The following is a 23,138-nucleotide window of genomic DNA, read 5'->3' as shown; positions in this document are numbered from 1 at the left end:
TTGTTCTTCAATTTTCTTGATTCTGTCCTCGTATTGCATCATTATCTGTTGAATATTTTCAATTTCCTCATCTGTCTTTTCAGTTCTTTGCTCAATATTCTCCATTCTCTTTTCAATATTATCTGTTTTTACTTGTATCTTTTGAATTCTTTGCATAATCATCTGCAGTGTCACTTCTTTCTCCTTCTCTTGTTGTAACATCACCTGTATTGATCGTTGTCCTCCAGATGGTGAGGAGGAAGAAGTCGGGATTGAAGAAGCTGAGGCTTGTATCTTTCTGCTCATCTTAAAATACTTAATAGGAAAATTGAGAAGAAAAAGCAAGAACAGCCAACTGCCACTCCAATTTAAAAAAAATAAATAAATAAAAGCAAAAGATAAAAATAAAAAAGGGAAGGGAAAAATCTTCAGGCACTTAAATACCTTAATCCAATTGGTTCCAATTATGTAGGAAAAAAGGAAAAAAATATAAAATGGAAAAAGGATGAAAAAATAAAAAAAAATAGGAAAAAATTTAAAAAGACAGAAATCTGTATATTCCCCTTGCTAAAAAGGTAAAACAAAGGGAGGAGGGAGGGGAAAAAATGTAATCTTATTCTTGCATCAAAGGACTCAAGTCCAAATATAAAAATCCAACTTGTGGGGAATAGAAAACAAAGGAAAGAGAAAATGCTATTCTGTCAATAAGCAAAGCACTGCCACTATGTTTTCGAGGCTCTTTACTAAATCAAAAAACAAAAATTTCAGTTCTCTTTTCAAGGTCACTTCAATTTTCTTTCTTCAATTTCCAATCCAGACTCCCGCTATCAGTAGTTCCACAGAAGAGCACCTGCAAACAATCTACATGCTCTTCCCACTATATTTTCAATGAGAAGCAGAGTCCTTGAATGTAACAGCAAATGTATCATCAAAAAAGAAAGAAAGGAAAAGAACGTATCCAAGCCTCCAGGTGGCAGCGCTACTTACTTCCCTTTCCTTTCCCTTCCCCTCTAATATTAAAATCAGGAATAAAAAAAATGAAAAGAATCTAAAATTATTAAAAAGAAAAAAAAAGAGAGAAAAAGCTTTTCCAAAGAGTTATTTTGAAAGGAAAAAATTAAAATTAAAAAGGAAAGACCAGTCCAGTTGAAAAGTTTTAACAAAATCCAAAGTTCCAATAAGAAGAAAGAAAAAACCTTCAGGTTTAATTTGTGCTTAATCTCACAGTTTAAGCACTTTTATCTTCACTTTTAAATTTAATTTTTAGTCTTTTAGGGTATTCTCTCCAGAAAAAAATAAGTAGAAAATTATCTCACCAAACTGACACACTTTCTTTCCAGCTTTCTTCCATTCTGGAGCTGTCCCGGCTTCAGCAGCTTTAATGGCTGCCTCTCCACCGCAGGAAAAAAGGACTTCTCCTGGATCTACCAGGGACTTTGCGATGTCCCTGGGATCGACAGGATGTGACCTCCTCTGTCACCATCTCTACGGGACGGTTTAGGTCTGTTGGGACTGTCCTGCAATGGAAGTATCAGCAGTGATCTTAGAACTTAAAAATCACATGCTGTACCGCTGCAACGCAAGCTCCACCCTCCCCATTTTACATTTTCAAATGCTACATAGACACTAATCTGAACCCCATAGTTCCATGGAGAAACAGTATCTCTGTCCCACTTTACTTACACAGAAAGAAAGAAACCTACTATGATTATCACTGTATGAAGATGAATCAGTAATACAGTCAAGAACAGAATCCTGAAAAACAACAGGATTTATTCACTTTCTTTATTAACTTTAATAAACAGAATTTATTCACAAGCTTTGTTTTTTCCTACTTTTAATGAGGTCTCAACACCTCTGATCTCTCTTTTCTGTTTACCAGGTGGATGTGTTGCATTTGGTTATCTATTTCTTAAACCTAAAGTACTTTATATTCTGCTTTCCTCTATTCCATTAATCTTTTATCTTTATCATTTTTCTAATCAATTCACTTCAGTCTTCAGTTAAAGAGAATGAATAGTTGGTCAGGATTAGAGTACAATAGAATCAGTCTTTTTCCATTTTAAGTCAATTCTGTTTTTAATTTTTAATTGTTTCCATACTATTTCATATTAATCGGTTAATTCCCCCCCCCCCCCCAATCTCTACAATGCGTTACACACATAAGCACTTAAAAATTCCAAATGATCTTATTCTAAGTGTAGATTTTAATGTTCATTTTCAGTTTAACGCTTTCAAAATTTGAATAATTGCAAAATCAAAACCATAAGCATATGAGATACAGACTGAATTGGTTTACTTCAAAATGCAGGCTAAACAAAATCCTTGAGCATATCTGCTGTTTATGTGTTTTTTCACTGATGAACTCACCTAATATCATGAAGCTCTTAAAAAACAGGAAGACAAAATCAGCAATTTATTTAATTCATTCCTATTTAAAAAGCCAGTTGGAGCAATTTAGGAAGGCTGATGAACTAAGAATTGATGCTTTTGAAGAAGCCTCTTGAAAGTCCTTTGGACTGCAAGGAGATCAAATCAGTCAACCCTAAAAGAACTTAATCCTGACTGGCCTTTGGAAGGATAGATACTTAATCTGAAGCTCAAATACTTTGCTTACCAAATGAGAAGAGAGGATACATTGACAAAGATCTGATGTTGGGGAAGATTGAAGGGAAAATGAGACAGGACAGGATGAGATGGTTAGATAATGTCAACAACAGAGTGGGCATGAGTTTGGGCAGACTCAGGGAGGTAGAGGAGGAGAAGGGAGGCTGGCATGCCATGGTCCATGGGGTCTCAAAACATTGGACATGTTTTAGTGACTGAACAACAACAAAAATTTAAAAGACACTTTTTCACTAAGTATACAAATGTTTGTCAGGGAAAAAATGAAAAATCAATTTTTGAAAGACTGGAAACTGCACATGGACATTTTGTTGAAGGAAGAAAATAATGAATTGATGATCTATGGATTTAGGGATTAAAAAAGATTAGAAACAAGAGTGGAAGTGAAAATTCTGTATTTTTCTTTGCTTTTTATCCTCTTTTCTTTGTTCTATATTCTGTTTTTTATTTTCCTTTTTTATAATTTTATTGTATTTAATTTTTTTAATAAAAATAATCTATACATACACACACACCACACACACACATATATACAGTTTGTGTGTGTGTGTGTGTGTGTGTGTGTGAAATACCACTCAAGCTTCATCACAAAATCTCCAAAACCGTAAAGCCTACAAACTTGAAATGTTGCATGTATGTGCCTTTTGGCTTCTAGGTGCTCACTAAGAAAGGATTTTTCAAAATGACCATCAGAGCATTAGTATTTCCTATATTATTATTAACATGCTCTGATGCGAAGGAGTTCTACTCCCCCTCCCCACCTGAAAATAAATCTCTTCCAAATGCAAAACACAAGCAGAGGGGAGGAGTTTCAGTTTTAATTTCACAGCACCAAACAACTTTAGTACAGATCAGTTGAGCTAAGGCATGCCCAGGCTCCTTGCTGTCTCCTTCTTGCTCACACACAAATACTGTTTCATTTTCCAAACAGCGCTCAATTCTCTTACACACTGACAGGACGCTAGCCAGATGAATACCGATGGATCAGTGGTGGTATTAAATTTTTTTTACTACCGGTTCTGTGGGTATAGCTTGGTGGGTGTGGTGTGGCTTGGTGTGCCACAGGGGAAGGATACTGTAAAATCCCCATTCCCTCTCCACTCTTGGGGGAAGGGTACTGCAAAATCCCATTCTCTCCCCACCCCACTAACCTGCTTTCCAGCTCCATTCTTCTGTCCAGGGCAACAAAAAAAGACCCAGCTGATCAGCTGGGACTCAGGAGGCAGAGAATAGATGGGGGTGGGACCAATCAGAAGTGGGGTTTGCCGGTTCTCTGAACTACTCAAAATTTTTGCTACTGGTTCTCCAGAACTGGTCAGAACTGGTCAGAATTTTAATACCACCACTGATCCATCAGTATTCATGAATACCACCTCTGCTGAATACCACCTCTGCGATGGATGCTGGTAGGCAGAGGCAGAATTTTTGCCCCTAATTTTCCTCCCCAAAAACTAAGCCCGACCACATAGTTTTGTAGCGAAGCATGGGTAGCGAGCTAGTATAAACATATTTAAAAAGTAGAGATAGTATCTTTCATCAACATGAAAAAATTAAATTATCAAAGTGATAGATGTCTGTTTCTAACTTTTTTTTAGTATATAGCTGATAACTTTATGATTAATACTCCACAAGACAGATGATTATCCCAACCATTTCCTGATTGGTCATACATTTTGATGTGTATCTATAAAATGTCAGAGCATTCAGATCAATCTGTTGTATTTCTATTATTGTCTTGATAGTTCTACATTTCATCCAATTTCACATCTCCTTTTGGTTACTTCGTTTATCTTACATCCCTTACATTATGAAACAGCTTTTTCATCTACCATTCTGCAATTCAAGAAAAGCTCACACATTCCCTAAAGTAATTACTAGCACTTTAACTAGTAAGTTAATACTGATGGTAATATTCTTGTTTTCCATCCCTCAATAAAATGAAGCTGGTTGTGGAGATATTCACCACCAAAACAGAAAAACAATTGCAGGTAGATAATGAAGACAAAACAGGAAATATTTCTATCTATTTCTATCGTTTTGAGAAAGAATTGGAGAAAATCACAAAATACAAAGACCTGCAAATAGACATAGAATAACTATGGCAAAAGAAAGCAAAGCTAGTATCAACAGTAATAGACATGTTGAATGAAATTCCAAATCAATGGAGCACCACTTGAACATCACTGGCATTGACAAATTCACCATCAGTCAATCACAAAAGGCAGCTTTACTTGGAGCAGCTTACATCCTGCAATGATACTTTTAACATCATCATATATCTGCCTATTCCAGATTCTTGGGAAGGTTCTGGAGGCAGATAAAAATACCAAATCCCATCCGAATATCTGGCTGACTGTACAACCACTCACAATAATAATACTTAGTATTTGTGGAAGCTTTTATCAAAGAATAAAAGGAATTTTATTCTTTTAAGCAAATAAATTTTGGAGTAAGATTTATATTTTAATACAGAAAATTCTTAAAACAGAAACTTTTCTTTTGGGTTTAATGGAAAAGACTTGAGGGAAAAATTGGAACTCTGATCTTATATATGTTGATGGCAGCAAGACTATTGTATGCACAAAAATGGAAGGACATTTCAATTCTCACCATGGACGAATGGCTACAGAAGCTGATGGCGTTGGCAGAGATGACTAGATTAAGCATTTTGATCAAATAAAAGAACATAAGCACTTTTGTTGCTACATGGAGACTGTTTCTGGATTTTGTGCTTGATTTGGAAAAAAAAGGAATTTGGGGTTGTAATTGATTTGTTGTTATAGAAATGGCTACTTTATATTATTATGGAAAAGTAAAAAGTTGAGGTTTGATGTTAATGCTTTATTCCAGGAGTCACCAACCTTTTAGACCTCAGGAACACCAAACTCATAATTTTAAATCCCGAGGACCACTAATATAAATAAAAAAGATAATATATTCAATATAAAAATTTTAATTTTTATATTAAATAAAAATTTAATATTAAAAATTTATATATATATATTATATATTTATATATTTATATGTGTGTGTGTGTGTGTGTGTGTGTGTGTGTGTGTATGTGTATATGTATATATATATATATATGTGTGTGTGTGTGTGTGTGTGTGTGTGTGTGTGTGTATTCATATATGTATGTATGTATGTATGTATGTATGTATGTATGTATGTATGTATGGCATTCAGCTTTGTTCGGGTATTTTCCCACGTCATTGTAGTTGTGCTTTTAAAGTTGTAGCAACGTTTCAGCAGAATCTCATCTGCCATCATCAGGCTTCTGGTTGTGTCCGTCTGTGAGTCAAGCCCCCACAGTTGTTTCAGTTTTAAATTTGGGGCAGCCTATTGCTGTGCCAGAATGGTTTTTTTCTTCATCCTGATTGGTTGGGAATCTAGGTCTGTGTTTATTGGTCTTGGAGTTTGCTGTGTTCTGCTTGATTGGTGTTTCTAATATCTTCTGTCTGTTTAGTGGCTCTTTTTGTGTCTTGATTGGTTGGCAACATTGTGTTCCTTTATTGGAGGCCTTTTGTGCAGCACGTCTGTTCGTGAGGGCGGGTTTCCAAATGGGAAACCTGCCATTTGGAAACCCGCCCTCACGAACAGACGAGTACCTAACATGAAGAATGACACCAGACCCACACCCACGAGGGCCCCACAAGATGCTACCACCACACTTCCACGTAGAAAGCATACTCACACCCACACAGAAGATGAGACACGACCACGGACCAGAAGCCTCACTGCAGCTGCATCACTACCCGCTTCAAACCCCTCCGAGCCATACATGAAGCGAACTGACACCCACCATGAAGATGCGGCACAACCAAGAACGCGAAGCCAAACAGCAGGATCACAGCTCACCAGCTCAAATCCCCCAGCAACTAAGACTAACCTGAGTACAACCAAGCCCCCACCTGAACAGAACACACCTCCAGCCAATCACAACACGGCAACCCCCCACCCAATCAGAACACAGCCAAACCCCCAACCAATGAGAACACACCCCCACCCAATCAGAACACAGCAAGCCCCCACCCAATCAAGTCACACCCCCACTAGCAGTTAAAAGGAAGAAGCAGCTGCAAGCTCACATTACTCTGAGAAGCACAGAGCAGAAGACACAAGCCTGAAGATGATGAATGAGACTTCATCGAAACGTTGCCTAGATACTTCCAATCTTATGCGGGAGAAAACCCGAATAACCAAAGATCCATATGTATGTATGTATGTATGTATGTATGTATGTATGTATGTATGTATGTATGTATATGTATGGTATTCAGCTTTGTTCGGGTATTTTCCCACGTCATTATAGTTGTGCTTTTAAAGTTGTAGCAACATTTTGGCAGAATCTCATCTGCCATGTATATGTATATGTATATGTATATGTATATGTATATGTATATGTATATATATATGTATATGTAAAAATGGCCTGGTGGTCATATGGGTGGGTGGGCGTGGCCAAGCCAACATCACTTGTTTGCCCTTGTTGTTCTCTCTCTCTCATTTCTCTCTCTCTCTTCTCTTTCTCTCTCTCTCTCTCTCTCAGTCCCCAGGTGTGGGGAGGGGGAAAAGTGGGGGGAATCTGACATGGTTGGTTGTCTTGACTTTCTGCGGAAGGTGAGCCAAAAGAGCAAAATAAGGCTGGAAAAGCTCCAGGTTGTTTGAGCGCCTCCTCAGCCATCTGGGGAGTGAAGAGAGGGGGAAATTTCTAAGGAACTGGCCCTGTGGGGTGAGCTTCATTGATTCCGCCAGCACTTGCAGAAGCAGCCAACTCGTGCCGCAGAGTTGCAGAAGGAAGAAACTCTTGGAGAAAAGTTCATCAAAAGTTGCAGTCCTTCACACACACCCCTCACACCCCTCCCCAAATCCTGAAGATCACCAGGTTAGAGAAGGACTGACAGGGAAAAGGGTGATGAGAAGCTTTTCTCTCCTGTATTGAGACCTTTGGCACGTCGGGGTGTCAACTTTGCAGGGATTTTTGCTTTGTTCTCTCTCTCTCTCTCTCTCTCTCTCTCTCTCTCTCTCTCTCTCTCTCCCTTTCCAACATGGGTGTGACCAGGTGGGCATGGTTGGGGCCAACCAGGGGTGAACAACACCGAACAGAACAATCCCTACCACCTGGTGCGAGGTAGTTGAATTTCACCACTGCTTTGAAGGCTTCAAACGAGGGGAGTGAAGGAGGGGAAGGCTTATAATCATGGTTTTGAATGTTGCCCCACACCAGCTGGGAACCAATTTGGAGGCCAATGAGCCCCGCCCCCTCTTGCCTTGGAGAAGTCCTCTCCCAGCCTTCGAAATTGGTTCCAAAGGCAACGAGGAAGCCACAGTCCTCTAACTTGGAGATTGGAGAACAAATGCTACTCACATTTGCACGGCATTAGCGAAGGGGTCGGGGTGAGGGGAAAGGATCCTCTGTATTGGTGTCACCTCCTGCCTCTTGCCTCCGCAGATTGAGGAGGTTGAGCGGCTGCCAGCGATGCCCTCAAGGGAAGATGTTGCAAGGGGGAGGCTCGACCCCCTCAGAAGCTTTTCTTCCTCCTCAACAGAAGCACTCATGCGCAAAGCATTCACCACACCTCTGGTCCCAGACAAGCCTCCTCCTTCCCGCTGAGCGTGTGAGCACTTCTGGCGAGGAGGAAGAGGGGGTGGAGCCTCCCCCTCACAACATCTTCAGCTGAGGGTAGCTGCTTCCTGCAGCTCAGGAGATCCGCGCTCTTTCCGCTGCTGCTCGACCTCCTCGATGAGCTAAGGCAGGAGGCAGCAGCCATGACACAGGAGAATGCAGGATTGCCCTGCTTCCCTGCCTCAGCATGCTGCGGCCCACCAAAATTTTCTCACAGCCCACCGGTTGGCGACCACTGCTTTATTCTACTGAAACAGAGGGAGTTGGAAGTCAACACTTTTTTTTTCTCCGTCCCCCCTCACTTTTCTTTCTTCTTCTCCTCCCCACTGTGTCCTCCTATTTGCTTTTGTATTTTTGTATTTTATTCTATAATCTAATAAAATGTTTTTTAAAAATAAATAATAATAATAATACTTAGTATTTGTATCTCCTGAGGACTTTCTGTCATTTTACATATATTATCTTACTAAGCTTTAAATTTGACAGGAATTGCAGATGAAAAGTACATATTAATGTAAAACTCAGTCTGAGGTAAAGAAAAGGAACCTCATTGGGACAGTTTATTCTCTGATACATCCATTTGAACCCACTGTACCCCAGATTTGTAGGGACTATTATAATTCTGAATTGGTTAAAGATTATGGAAAGAAATCCCACTATATTTTGATAGGATTAGTAGATTACATTTATCTGAGTTGCTAACCATCGATTATTATTTCTTCTTCTCCTCCTCCTCCTCCTTTTTTTTTTTGCATTGTTGTTATGGCGTTTAGTTCCAGTTACAATCAAACAACAGATGTTTCTTCTTATAGCATATATAACTTTTTAATTATATTTATAACTTCATTAGTTATAAACATGGTTATATGTTCATTTCCTAATAAATTTAAGCAGGTTACTTTCTCCAGACTTCAGGGAAGGCTGATTATCCTTATCTAACCACCTTATCAGGATACTGTTTCACAGTAAGTAGCTGTGTCTATAGAAAATTCCATCCATCTGATCATATTAGCATTTTGTTTTGTTTTGCATACCATCTGCAAAGTTAAGGTCTAAACCAGATGATCAATGGTCAAATGCCAGAATATGTTTTCAGCACCAAATTCCTGTTCTGGGACACAGAAAGAAGAAATAGTAAAATCTAGATGCAAAGAATGTTGATAATAATTGAGTCCTCTTGATAAAAATTACATTGAAACGTTCATTTGCAATTGCAGGTTTGAGCAAAAGTTTGATAAGAATTTAGTTGAAGCTGACGTTGATAACTAAATTGTACCACTATAACAGTGAGAGATAGCATAATTAAGCCTTTTGGATTGTATGTGTGTGTGTGTGTATGTGTGTGCGTTCTTTTCATTTATTGTGTACTTAGAACACAGTATATTGGTCTTTGTTAGATGATGAATGATTAATGTTGGAGTGGAATACATGTCTCTGCAGTGTTTCAATATGGGAATCCTGAACTACCTATAATTTGTGCTCCTGCCCATAATGACCACAACTAATTGATTAGGAAGGTTTTTTGGAAAAACAAATTCAGTCATTTCCATCTTCCTCCCATTTTTATTAACTGCTACAAGAGTTACTGCACTACAGTATATTTCTCATTTATTTATCAGAAGGGAAGTTAGAAAGTGAATAAGCAACCTATGGTAACATTGTCTACTTTTGCTATTTTTTTCTCCTTGTGCCAAAGAGAATGGGCAACAGAAGAACAAAAGTTATTAGGCAAAGCTGAGGTAACAAGGATTATCTAGACCAGGGTCAAACTCATGTTACCACAGCGGTGTCACGTGACATATTGTGACTTTTTCCCCTTGCTAAACTGGGTGGCTATCGTGATGCATCTGGCCTTCAAGCCACAAATTTGACACTCCTGATCCAAATTTGATCTAGACTAATATAATTTTCCATCAAAGAGGGAAAAATCCATATCCTTTTACTCCTTGATCCATAACATTGCAATTCAAATGATCCTAGATAACATTGCCATAAGAAATAGTAAGTTCGTATAGATATTTTCTTCTTCCTGACTTTGTCTAAATAACCATTTGATCAGAACCAACAGACATCAAGAAAAACAAGGGCCTCTTGGCAGTGCAAAGAAATAGGCTGCAGCAATCAGAGTAATCATGTAAATTACTGATATCGGACATACCTTAATTCCCCTCTTCTAGAAGTCTGCTTTTGTTGAAATGCACATTGGGAATTTGTGCAGGTGAAAACTAGTTATTGTTATGTACATAAGTCTTATGCATGTATGTACATAGTTTTAGTATGAGTTTCAAATCCCTCACTTGAAATGAGGAATTACCTCTCACAATTGCACAATTGGGTGTATTCACTGGAACTCAAGCAATTGCCAGATTGATATGCAGTCCAAAAGCTGAAATAAGCAATAATATTTGGTTTCAGAAATACTTATTGATTTGTTTACATTTTCTTGTCTTCCCCTAAAGACCCCAATATATATAAAAATAACAAAGTCAAGAAAATATAAATCAAAGAAATACAAATTCAAGTAATCTCAAAACATACTTTCAATTATAGTGTATCTTTTTTCTTTGCAAGAAGAGAGTGGTAGGTCTTCATAGCCTTCCTAAATACAAGAAAGGACAAAGTTGACCACATCTCTGCAGGGAGAAGTTCCAAAGATAGGGAATAACTGATGAAAATGTTTGCTTCCAAAGCCATATCAGGTGACAGGTTTTAAACATGGAGCCTAGAGAGAATTGAACCTATTGATCTAGTAGTTGAATGAACATACAAACACAGAAGAAAGCAGTCACCGAAATAAGCAGGTCTGAAGGCTATGTGGCCTTCAGACTAGCATTGGATTGTATCCAGAAGCTGACTTATATCCAAAGAAGCTCAGAAGCAGTGATGTCAACTATATATCACAACATAGTCATCACTGCCTGGGCTGCTGCATTTTTACCAGCTGTAGCTTCCAATGCATTTCAAGAGCAGATCTATGAAGAGTGCATTGCAGTAAGCAGGGCCTTCCAGCTACAACTAGTATATAAGATGTAGCTGTGGAAAAGCCTTTGTTGTGCAAGATATGTGAGTCTAGGAGAACCTCAAATTTTGAACCATCTCTGGACTGTGGAGTATAACCTATTCAGAATCAAAGCTGTTATCAGGGTCCACAGTCTCTTCTTCCCCATGCTGAGCCTGACAACCTCCAGGCACCAAGTCAGCATTTTCATATCATTTTGTATGGATAGCAATAGCAATAGCACTTAGACATATATGTCACTTCACAGTGCTTTACAGTCCTCTCTAAGCGGTTTACAGAGTCAGCATATTGCGCACAACAATTTGGGTCCTCATTTTGCTGACCTCACAAGTATGGAAGGCTGAGTCAACCTTGAGCCTGGTACTGCATTCTAACCATTGTGCCACCATGGCTCTTATCATCAAAATATTGGTGTTATTGAACACTATGCCAATGAATGGTCACTTCCAGAAGTTTGGTACAAATATTAAAAATAAGTGCAGAGAGAAGGGATCCCCAAGGCACTCCATAAAGTAGAGGTCTCTGCAACATTACCGCTCGCTGTTCCCTGATTAAATTCTTTAAAGAAAGTTTGTTTGGTTGGTTGTTGATATTGAAAGTTATTATCATGGTTGATTATATTGAAAGTTTCTGAGAAGAGGGACAAGGAAGGTTGCACTGCCCCAGACCTTATTTCTCTACAAATCCAAACTTCTGCTCCATTACAGAGACCTTAACTGTTCTGACCCAGGCTTAGCAGAACCAAGAAACAGACTCCTTGTCATGAAAAACCCCTTTTTATTTAGTTACTGTGAATTCATGGCATTCACATGCAGAAAAGTCCCAGCAATAATCCTTTCAAGCGTAAATTGCAAGAACAGACCTTATCAGTCCTTGGATAATTGCCAGGCCGAGAGCTTCCAGTCTCAAAGCTGTAAATTAATTCCTGGCAAGGAGTCTCTGAGGCACGAACCACAATAAGCAAATCTTCCAAAAGAAATACGAACTATTGTGTCCTGCAACCACCACTCCCCTTTTGCCTCTATTCCCCAGGGAGGGGCCATTCAGCGTCCACATGTGCCCCTCCTCCGGGTCAGCCCCCGTTCCTCAGTTGTTCTCCTTTCCTGACAGCTCTGCACATACGCGCATCTGGAACAGGCTCCAGCTGTTCTTCTTCCCCGCTTATCTCCAACTCGGAAGGCAGCTGGGAAATGTTGGATAGCCCTGGCCCTATCTCTGCTTCCAATGCAGAGCATCCTAGTCTGGTGCCAGCTCCACTGGTAGCTGGTAGGCCACAACATTAAATGACAAAGAAGGGCAGGAATAATTTGTGATGCTTCAAGCAAAAGGCATAATTTTTAAAATGTTCCTACAATATCTTAAGTTATTTCCTAATCGTTGACCATAGTTTCATATTAAAAGGAATAGTAAAATAATGATAATACTTAAAGAAGTGCTAATTGCTTCAGGAGATAAAAGCAGTTTAATTCCTCTCCCCTGGGACAATCATCAAATTGTAGAGCTAACATTATCTCTAGGGTTATTTTAAATGGTGTGCTAAAAACAGACATAAGCAAATTCTTTCTTAGGAGACCTCTTATATCTAAATGTAAGATACACACATGCCGTGGAAATAATGTCTGCTATATTTAGACCACAGTTCTTCCTCAAAATATGGATGATACCATAGTAGAGATATATTTTAAGAATGAAAGTGGCTAAAGATTCAAATATATGCACTCTGTATTTGAGGAAGTGCCTATATAGACTGTAGTTTAATATTTTCACCCAGATGTAAATAATAGTTTTAAAAAGACATATTACAAAAAGGGATCCTGATTCTGAATCATATTTTCCATACTCTACTTGCTGTTATACTCCTGGATATCTAGTATTTGCTTTGTAAGAAAAAAAGTGTATTTACATAAATATAATTTCTCAGTGTGCTTTGCAAAATATCCTATCCCCCCCCCCCCCGAAAATGGATCTCCTGTGCCAAACTTCTGGGACCATTATTCTCATTTTTGAACTACATGTCCTCAAAATGTAGTTTTGCTTTTTCCAGTGTTTCATTCTTAACATTTTTTTTAAAAAGTATGTTAATATATTTGAATGAAATTGTATTTAAGAATGCGTTTTTGAGTGTTTAACATCTTTAATCTTGCATTTTCATCTGCATTTATTATTATTATTATTTTTCTAACAGTACCCAGTTGCACCCAGTTCTTAATGTGGCCTACAACCTCACCATCTTTTTAAACCATCAAACCTTTTTTGGGGGGAGGGGGGTGTATATATGAGGGAACCTATCCAGCTAGGTTCAGAAAGTCAGTGTTGCTTTCCTAAAGTGAAGCTCCTTGTCACTTCCAGTCCTGCATGCCAGCAATATTTCACACTTTGACTTTGGATTACTATCATTACTTTTTTCAATTAAATTCATGTGGCCAATTTATAGTTTAAAATACGTTTTCACACGCAACCCATATATATTTTCCACTGAAGTTTGTGCTTTTTCCGAGACCCACCCAATTTCAGGACAAGGTTGGTGAAAATGCCAAGTGTTCTTGCTTTCCATGCAGTGAATGGAAAAAGCCCTCCCCCACTCCTTATTTTCCATTGCTGCACATTCTTGGAGAAAGGAGAAAAAAAGCATCTAGGGGAATTGGCTTAAACCTGTTGTCTGAAGCTGGATGCATGAAAGAGCCAGTTTAGCTGCTATCTGTGGTAAGATTTGTTGTAGGAAAGTCAAACATTATTGGAGACTCAGTAGGAATTCTAAAATAAAAAGAAGAGAGAGACTCTGCCTTTGCATTAACTTTAAAATAGGTGGAGAATGAATTACCATGGATCTTTGTTTCATTTCAATAGTACGTCAACAATACCCTTGCTTTTGCTGACGTTTTAGAAGGAAAAACACCAAAGTTCAAAAGGAGAAACCACAGATTTCTTTGTAATGAAATTAGAGCTTTCTTGTGGAGCTGCACAAACTTCCATTAATGGAAAAGAAAAAAGAAAAATCAAGTCAATCATTTGACATTATCAGGGAAAAATACAGAACTCCACTATCCTTTCCTTATGCCTGAAGAATGAGTTAAAAGAAGGTGTTATACAGCCTGAGGTGAACTAGCTCATACTCCAGATTTTCCAAGGACTATACCTTTCCCCAGTGGTAGGATTCAATTTTTTTTTTGCTACTGGTTCTGTGAGTGTGGCTTGGTGGGCCTGGCAGGGGAAGGATACTGTAAAATCTCCAGTCAGAAGTGGTATTTGCCAGTTCTCTGGACTACTCAAAATTTCCGCTACCGGTTCTCCAGAATTGGTCAGAACCTGCTGAATACCACCTCTGCCTTTCCCCACTGTAAACCTTTTGAATAGTGTCTCAAGGAATGACTACCAGTTGCCACTGACACTGAGGATCTAAATTATGAGTGAATAGTTGAGTTTTAATTGTTGTTGACATCTGCATTGATTCAAGATGGATGGGTGCTTAATTTTTTATATATTCTTCATCTGTTATTGGTCACTTATAAAAAATTGAGGCAATGACATACAAGGATGGTTAAATAAAATAAAAATCTAGTGTAAATATCCAAGTCCATTTTTTTACTTCATATGCATGCATTGCATAGAGATGGATGCAAACTTGAATTATGTTCATGCAACCTGCCCTTTAAATTATTCTCACTTTTGGGAAATGAAACCAAACATAAACCAGGGATGGGATTCTACCAGTTCGCACCTATTCGCTAGAACCAGTTGTTAACATTCTAAGCAGCTCAGAGAACCAGTTGTTAGAAGAAATTACTGGCCTAATCCTGTAAGGAAGGCAGGAAGGAAACATTCTGGTGTTGCTTACAGAAACTGCCTCTCCATTAACCTGGACTAGACTTCCTGTCTCAGGAACTTCTCTGGAGTTTTTTTCCCCTCCTTTGCTGGTACTTTGCTTGTGTGGAGTGACCATTCAAAGTTACAATGGCACTGAAAAAAGTGACTTATGACCATTTTTCACACTTACAACTGTTGCAGCATCCCCACAGTCATGAGACACTAGGCGAGGAGATGCATGCCTCGATGTGAGTGATATTGAGTTGTCCACGGCCAGCCCATAACATGACCACCAAGCCACGTCCACCAACTAAGCCATGCCCACAGAACCAGTTGTTAAAAAATTTGAATCCCACACCTGACATAAACATATATATCCATGGAAATAGACAATAATAAAATAGAAAAAGTCCAAGGCAACACAGCCCTAGCCTATCTTTTTCAAATATCACATCTAAAATATGGGTGGATAATCTATTCCATGGAGATAATATGGCACACTTTACTTTACCGTGACTGTAATCAGCATATGAGCTGTCCATCAAGATACCGATAAAAGCTCTCCTTATGCCATCATCTAATTAGCAGTTGATGGACCAGGTAGCTGGTTTCTTATTGATAACAGGAAGGCAATGATCTTGCTTGGAGAGATGAGAATAAGTGATATGTCTGTATGTAGGTGCCAGGTTGTCTTCTGCACATGTATGTGTGCCTCCAGACTGAGCAATCTCTTTGGTTTTCAAGGTTAAAAAGTTAACGTGTCCACAACTTAAAGAACTTTATAAATTCTTCCTTTCTCCAACAACCCCATAAAGTCCATGATGTCATCCAAAGGATAAAATTTTGAGACTGGATTTGAGGATGCAGTGACTTGGAGTATTTATAAGGTCAGTTAAATTGAATATCCAGACTGTCCCTTAGCTATAGTACACTGCAGTTCATGTGACAGGTTTCCAGGTTAGCTGGTTATAAGAAGCATGTCCAACTTCTGCATCCTTCCTCACTCTATTATACTGTCTCCGTTCAACTAGAAGCCTGAAATCAGAATGTTTTCCCCTTTTTATTTCATTATAAACATTTTCACTGACAAGCAGGCCAATAGTTTTATAAGTAAGAAAATAGACTGTTGAGCTGAGATTAAGAAATTTGGAAATATGCAAAATATGACATGATCAACTTATAGCTCAGACCTTCTGTTCCTTCTTCTATAGACCATGTCAAAAGATGTGAAGATCTAAATCAAGAAAAATTACAAAGAAGCAGAGAGGTATCATAATATTCTATTCCTAATAGCTCTGCTCAAGCAGGTTATTAATGGCGGACAAACAAAGAATTTGGAAGGAGAAAAAAAACAGATTGCATGACTCAGGCACATGTACTGGAAAGAAAGATTCAAAATAATATTTATGTTATTGGGGTAAATAGATATGAGCTTCTATTGCCTTGGTATATAAATCTGGTAATCCTGGGGGGAGAAATTATGCTGCTTTCCCTTTCTATCAATTCCCATTCAATCTGAGGAGAGAGAGTTTGTTTTAGAAATTATTTTTGAAAAAAAAAAGATTTTGGAGAAATTGGAATAAATGGACCATTTTGTTTATATTTATTAAATTAATTTACTGCCCATCTTGCAAGGTGACTCTAGGTAGTTTACAATATACTGTAAGTGTTCTTACATTTATTTACTTACAAGATCTCCAAAGTGTGTAAATAAACATTCTGCCTTTTGTTGTAAATAACCTCTTTAGCAGTATGCAGCTTTCTGGCTTTCCAAGATTACCTTAAATATCATATGAGAGTACTATGGGAACATTGACTGTATGCCTTCTTCCAGAACAATACGTGCTATCACATGAAGCATTTGGAGCAAAGGATAAGTAAACTTGGTTTCTGAGTTTATTCATCCAGAATGTTGGCTGAATAACCAGGAACTCCACATTTATAGGCAGCTTAGATTCTTCACTGAGTAACTGAAATTTATATAAGGCAGAAGTGAACTGCATTCATTCTCAAGATTCCATTAAAGCATTCAGATCCAAATTGAGCTTTAAGCCTTAAAATAGGTACTGATTTCTTATATTCTGGGCTAATTGCTTCTTAATGAAGGAGTAGTATTCAGTGTCAATCTTGACACTTAAGATCATCAAAAAGACCAACAAGTTTTAAAATGTCACACACACACACACCACTGTGCTACCAAAATGTCATTAGACATGTTCCATGCAATCCCCTAGCAAGGTAGAAAGTTATAGTGTAACCCATCCTAGATCTGATTAAATAAAATAAAATCCTAGCTGGCTTAAACGGCCATTGCAAAACACTGGATTTAATCTTACCCATGAAATCCATTGGAAAGAATCACCAGAGTGCAATGTCAAACTTTAATTGTACAGTATAACAGGTTTTAACCAATTTTCCTTTATGAGGGAAAGATTTGCAATGCTACGTTTCAAAGGAACTCACAATAAAAACAACTGCATTATAATCAGCAAAATGATGGTGGCATGAGGTTTGTTTATTTACATTCTATACTATCTTATCTTTATTACTTTTCTTTTATATCTGTCTCTGCTCAAAAGTTCAACAATCTTCAGTACTTCAGACTGAGTCTTGAAATGTTTTCAGTCAGTAATATAGTCCAGCCCACTGTCGACAAAAGGATTTCCCCTTTTAGTAGAACAAGGTGATTGCAATTAACCATATGAATAGCTAATCACCTTGTTTCATTGATTTTAAACCAAAGAAAGTGGGAAAGCATTATGGCATTTTATAAATCACCTATTGCAACAAAACAACAAATGCTAGCCTGTAACTAAACTTGTAGTATGTAACTGGCTGATGATGAATATCAGGTGAAAAATTAGCATAATCCACACCTGAACACTAATAGTGCAATGTTTTTGTGCTGATGGAAAATCAGCAGTGTGAGAAAGGCCATTTATAATTTACACATGGTTGCTAAATCTAGATGTAAGGTATTTGTACTATGAATTGGAGAATCACACTTGTAGGGCATGGGATGGCAGAACCTGGGGAAGGAGTGAAAAGGGAGATCAATCTAAAAACCGTGCAACAGGGGTCCTCAACCCCAGGCCAGCACCGGGCTGTGGTATGCCAGAAAACCAGGCCATGCAAACAAGCAAAGCTCCATCTGCGGGAAGCAGGCAACACATGCCCCCTCCAGTCCACAGAAAAACCTCTCTCGGCAGAACCTGTCCCAGATGCCCAAAAGGTAGGGGGCTACTCCCCTACAGAGCTACAAGAGAACTAAGTTCTTGTGTGTCCTTGACCCTTAAGCAGGTGCCAACCGTTAGTTAAAATTCCTGTGCATAGGCTTTTAGCAACAAATCAGTTTAATTGAACCTTCGTGTGTGGACTTGTCTTTCATTCCTAACACAGTACAGTTTTTATTCAGACATCACAAATGATCCTTCAATAGTAAGTGATCTGGAATCAATTTATTTGCTTTTCCCCTTGAGCATCTTTTCAGTTTAAGTGCAAACCTGGACTGAGACTTTTAGCAGCTAGAGTTCACCAACTATCTTCATCTTCTTTTGTGTGTATCAAACATTTTAATGATATGAAAAATATTACTCTCCATTTGGACAAGTGACTTTTTTCCCCTTTTCCTATAAGATGTCACTTATGGCAATTATAGGCAAACTAGTCAATTGCAAACAGTCCAACACATCTGAAAAAAACAAAAACCTTTCCTTTTCACTTGATATTTATCTAAGTATTTGCCAGTCAAATCCAGACAATAAACTGTAGACAATAATATCTTGCTAAGTGGAGATGCAAAATTACTTGAGCAAGCAAGCAAAAAGCAAAAACAAACCAAAAGCAGAACTAATCCTGGAACATCACGATCACCATCCTCCAAGTCATTAGCTAGTTTGACGTGGTGGAAAATTCCTCCCTGACCCCAAATATTGCAATCAATAATGTTCTAAGCAAAACTCATTCATCAACTTTTTTCCAAAGGAAGATTTACTCATGTATAATTTTAAGCCATTTAATTGCTTCTTGCTATGGAAACAATTGATGCCTTAAAATAAACGGCTAATTTTATTTCAGATTTGTCTCTAAATGAACAGTTAAGCATTTTTCCACTAAAACCAATAGCACTCAAGTTTAGACAGTTTATATTGCCCAAACATCATCTCAATGTACAGGCCATTAAACTTGCACCAGATCTGATAGATATATTAGAGTCAATTTCATTACTTTTATGACACACAAAAATGTGAATAGGTGTAGCAGGGAAATCTAGGTTAACTATTGAATTGTATCAAGTTAAATGGATCAATGTCCACTTTATACTTCCCTGTAATTGGTCTTCCTATTTTCAATGTTCCAATCACATGCAGAGAACCTAAACACATACATATCAGCAAGGTGACTCTGTTTCTCACATCTATAGATTTTAAATTTAATTGCCTTGACTCTGGTGACTCATGTTTCTACCCAGATTCTTAGGGGGAAGGAAGGGAGGGAAGGAGGAAGCCTTAATTACAGTACCTAGGACCATGTAGATGTCAGGAAGGACCTTAGAATAGTGAGCTGTTTCAGAGTATTAGCTACCAACCAATTTTTCTTAGAAATTGTTTCCTCTTCTAATAGAGTAAAGCAGGTAATGTTGTCATAAATTACAGCGGTGTGTTGAAAGCAAGAGAACAAATCGAAGCCCTCAAACTTGTTTCATTTTGCCCATAGCTTAGCTTTACAAGCCTCTGCAAGAAGCTTTCTCATAGAATAGGCTTCCCTTTCTCCAATGTTTTCTGGAGATGGAAAGATAAAAGCAAGAAAAAAGAAGAACAGAAAGAGAGAGAGAGAGAAGTAGCAAAAAGCAAGAAAGAAGGATCAATGTTTCCATTCAATTTTGCTTCTAGTACCCCCACCGCAACTGCCACTGAGACATGACTGCAAACCAAATGTGCTGTTTAACATAAAAGAATAAAGAAAAGATGTACCTAGTTTAAGAAATAATTATCCAAACCCAAACATATGTCTTGTTTGAATTGGGTGGTTTTATAAATCTTAAATATAGATAAATAGGTAAAATGTGTTGTAGCACCACTGTGCTCTTTGGGTGAGCTGGAAAATATCTATTATTTATTCTTCTTCTCCATAATCACTTGCAGTTTCCCACAGAAATGGAAAGGTTCTGCTTGAGTTTCTAATAACTTCACTCATGAGTATATTTTCTTTCTAGGAGATTAAGAACAGAACAGTGGAATAACAGTTATCCAGTTTTCATATAATGGACTCCATGAGATTGGAGATTTCATTTTAACTCTTTCATTATGCAAAAATGTCTTTCGGATAACGTGCATCTTTTGTCACTGTATGTGTGTAACACACACACACATATACATCTATTCATATATATGCACACATGGACTTTATTCTGTGTACCAGAAACAAAGAAAATATTGGAATGATCCCAACATGTTCTTAATTGTCTGAATTTTTAAAGAGTCAAACAGGTTTTGAAAATTTTTTGAGAATCTATAAAATAGTTAAATTTATGTTATTTATCTCTCAGTACCTTGGCGCAGTCTGATTCAAGGTTTAGTTTTCTGCTAATAACCAGAGGCTACTGACTGTCTACATTAGCTAAACGTCACTCAGGCTGTAAAATTGAAGAAACTGAGTTATCTGTAAAATCAAGCAAAGAAAAAAAGTTTGTTGCCACTCTTGGTTGATGATTGTTACATTGCCTTGTTTCTTTGCTTGAACAATTTTAAAAGGTCTGTTTGAACCTGTTTGAACCAAGCCTGACTGTACAGCATGAACCTTGGACATTTCTGGGTACATCTAGGCCAAAATTTAAAATCTGTGCAGGCTTCAAACATGAGTTTATGATTTCTTTCTAGGTCATTCCAAGACCAACACTGATACATTGTTTTAGATTGGGCTGCTTTGGGCTGCATTTTGGTCACCAATGAACATTTAACCAACAATGTAAACAATTTGATTAGAGATCCTGTTATTATTTTTTATCATTGGTTCTCTAAATCTGCTGGAAGGAGGGAGTGGATGAGACTTCAACAACGTTTGGAGATCCTGTGTGTGGAACAACTAAAGGACACGAGCAGCTTGGCAGATACATGCAGGGGCTGGGGGGAGGGAGGGAAGGAGGGAGGGATTATTTGTTCAATAATGCTACAGGATGCCTTGCCTGAAAGGTAGAGAATAAAATAAGTATGCAGAATTAGAATTAAAAATTTAAGTTGTAGAACTCTGGGCTTTTAAAACTTCAAAATGCAAAGTTGCTGTTACGATTATCTTGGGTGCTTCCCAAAAAGAAATGCCATATGCATGTAAAAGGTTAACACATCAGGGAGACCTGGACTACATTTTTTCATAACATGCTATCCTATTAAGTGGACAGATATTTTCAAATTTTGGCATATAAACAAAAAAGCATTGCTTAACATTTGTCTCATGAGTGGCTAACCTAAGACCAAAATATTTTGTATTATCCTCTACAATATGTAATGGTTCTTAAAATGTTCAAGGCCCATCAATACACAGTGAATGGATAGAATTAACTCACAGTGTGCATGATTGGGATGTCATGACATCATCTATGCTTCCAGAAGTGCTGTGACCACAACAGCCATGCTGATTGGAAATTCGGCAAGTTGTAGTTCTGTGATAGCCTGAAGTTACTTGGTTTGGAAAAGTTTACACAGTATTATCAAATGTTATTTCCTGAGTTTGTTACAATAGATGGCTTGAATCACCAACACATTTGAAATCAAGTCAAAATTCAAAATTAATTCCAATGGAATTGAAAAGACACAATTAACAATAGTTAAATATGATATATTTAAATAGGGGGTATAAATTCATGTTTCATATTACATATTTTACATTCTTAATCTAGAATGAAATTGAAAATAATTTGCCTCTAAACTGGTTTAAGCATATAAATAACTCAAAGGTTTTAAAAAGTTGAAATTCATTAATGGCATTTACAGCTTAGATTTCACCTTTCATAAGTATGAAATTAAGACATCAACGTTTTCCAGATAAAATGCTGCCCTTGTTACAACTAGCACAGAAATCTTGCAGAAAATTTCCTTATTCATCTAAGGAATAATGCTTCTGCTCAAGTTAAGAAATGCATCCATTAAAACTTATTTGAGAAAATAAAATAAATGCACATGATAAAATGAGACATCTCTTCACAAATCAATGTCACATTACAGTTTTGTATTTGACACCACTTTCCAGAGACATCTCCAAGATCAGTAACATGTCATCTTCAAGGAATAATGTGTTCTTTAAAGAAAAGAAAAGAAAAGAAAAGCCCTGCATATCTTTACTATTCTTTCACAACCTGAATCTCATCAGCATTCAGCAGGCATTCCTTTTCAGGATTGTTTACATAAACTTCAAAAGATTTTTTTAAAAATCATTTGTTAAAGCAAGTCTTAATATAACAATAAAACTATGCAGAATGTTTTCACTATCGTTAAATAATTTTGCGTTCCTTTTCACAATTATCTCTTACCTGTAAAGGAGCAAAGCTCAAGTTCCTTTCATGTATTTACTTTCATGACAAGCCTATAGTCCTTCATGGAAAGTGGTAAAGTTTATATGAAGACTTTCAAAAGCCCTCCTTTTTCTCCTTTACCCACCCTTAACTCTCTTTGCATTCACTGTCAGTCAAAAACAAGTTGGTAAGAATAGGATTTAGAATTACCTGAATCAGTGGGAGGGGAGGAATTTGAGAGGAGACTTTGTGATGTCAGCAGTATGTCTTAAGGAAACCTATTGCAAAGACCAGGAAACAATATAATTCCTTTAGAATTAAACACCCTTCTATGAGTTTAGCAAATACCTGCTTCAGAATAAACTGATGTACTTTTAGAAGATATCTGTTAATCTTTGAAGAAATTTGATCAAAGTCCTTTCAAGGATCTTATTGCCCAAATAAACAAGGAAAAATGCTTAAAATAATTCTTAACATCCCTCTTGAGAAAGACAGAATAATAATGAATCATGAATACTTTTTTCCTTAAAAGAAGGGTAAGTTGATTCTGAAACAAGTCATATTTAAAATTTTGGAGT

At 37.5% G+C, this 23,138-nt stretch overlaps 1 protein-coding gene across 1 annotated transcript in view; it reads right to left on the bottom strand.

Moving 5' to 3' along the window:
* Positions 1–22,735, bottom strand: part of KCNJ15 (potassium inwardly rectifying channel subfamily J member 15) — a 35,121-nt gene extending 12,386 nt beyond the window's left edge. Inside the window, exon 1 of the mRNA XM_026664239.2 lies at positions 22,579–22,735. The gene's annotated coding sequence lies outside the window, so the exon portion shown is untranslated. The remainder of the gene's footprint in view (positions 1–22,578) is intronic.
* Positions 22,736–23,138: the final 403 nt, after the last annotated feature.

Source organism: Notechis scutatus, chromosome 5 (assembly GCF_049901735.1).
Source record: "Notechis scutatus isolate UNSWTSFEM ecotype Mainland chromosome 5, rNotScu1.2, whole genome shotgun sequence".
Taxonomy (NCBI): Eukaryota; Metazoa; Chordata; class Lepidosauria; order Squamata; family Elapidae; genus Notechis; species Notechis scutatus.
Note: the sequence above shows the minus strand (reverse complement) of the source record. Positions and strands in the feature narration are given on the sequence as shown.